Genomic DNA, 1,622 nt, shown 5'->3' on the forward strand with positions numbered 1-1,622 from the left:
CTATATAAAGCCCTAATATGCAAATAGACCGAAGGCAAAACAATCGAACACCTGGTGGCTATGACATGTGCTGACCACCAGGGGATGCATGCGGAACATGGCAGGTGTCAGCCATGGCAGGATGGTGGAGCAGGTGAACAGGGGCGCCAGACCAAGCTGGGGCACCAGTCACTGTCATCGGGGCAAGCCTCTGGTGGTTACTGAAAATTCTTTGCTCCCGTGGGCTGCCGGCAGACAGGGGACTAGGGGCCGCAGTGGGAGGGGCCAGGTGGGAGTGGGAAGGATGGGTTGAGACCCACCCCTGTGCCCACCGCAGCCTTATGACCCATAGTTCCTTTCAAGGTGCATGAATTTGTGCATTGTGCCCCCAGTTTTTATTATAATTGTGGTGATAGAATCAACAAATAAAAAGAGTATTGTCTGTGCTTCTCTTTTTCTTAAATATATATTTTTATTGATTTCAGAGAGGAAGGGAGAAGGAGAGAGAGATAGAAACACAAATGATAAGAGAAAATCATTGATTGGCTGCCTCCCGCACACCCCACGCCCAGAACTGAGCCCGTAGACCAGGCATATGCCCTGACTGGGGAACCAAACCATGACCTTCAGGTTCATAGGTTGATGCTCAACAACCCAGCCACGCCAGCTGGGCTGTGCTTGTCTTTATGCTAAAAATTAATGTTTACAATTTCTTTTGGAGTCTGACACTGAAGCAATGCTCATCCCATTTTCAGATCTTCCTTGTAAAATATTCCTTTTTTAAAATTTTTTGACTCAACTAATATTGCTGTCTCAGGCAGTTGCAATATTAAATAATTGCCCTTGAAATTTTTTTTGGGGGGGGGAGATCATAGAAATAGGGTTTTTCTCACAGGGAAAATTCTCAGTCAGATCAAATAAAGATGCCATGAGAATATGGCTTTTCCAAGGAGCTACCAGGCAGGTCAAATAATGAAAATGCTCTGGGGATGTCTTGTGTTTTTATTTTTAAAACCTTACCTGCTACCTCCTGCCAATCACACCCCAGTGATAGGTGGGCTATTACTTTTCATATCAACTCTCCCTAAGCATTGCCCTCTGAAAGGACTCATCAAAACTTGTTGAAGGAAATGCCAGGCCTGATTGTTTGGAAAGCTCAATTGTACATATTTCCATTAAAATCCCATCCAGGTCCATTTAATTTATTCACATATAAACAAAATGCTCTTTATTGCATTGAATGCAGTTTTGATAGATGGCTGTTAGCAGTCTATCCACGTGTAAAAAATACAAAGATAAATGAATCCATTCTTTGCTTCACACACTTTATGACTTTCATCTCCACCTGAAAGCATCCTTTGGCTCTCTATCTACTTCATGTTCCACTAAGAGAAAGTTCTTTTTCTAGCTGGAGCTTATTTTGTTGTGCTCCCAATGTAAAGCTAGCTCTGCAGAAATTAGAAAAATAGCATATAATTGTAGCAGTAGTGATCACATTTTCAACCACAATCCTGTATACTAATCCTTATTTTATCCTATCATCAGCATTTGACACAATTATCACCCCACCTCCTGAAAAAAAATTCTTCAATTTGATTCAAAGACAAAAAAAATATGTTTGTTTTTCTTTTAACTCTCCAATG

This window comes from Myotis davidii, unplaced genomic scaffold, assembly GCF_000327345.1.
Source record: "Myotis davidii unplaced genomic scaffold, ASM32734v1 scaffold147, whole genome shotgun sequence".
Taxonomy (NCBI): domain Eukaryota; kingdom Metazoa; phylum Chordata; class Mammalia; order Chiroptera; family Vespertilionidae; genus Myotis; species Myotis davidii.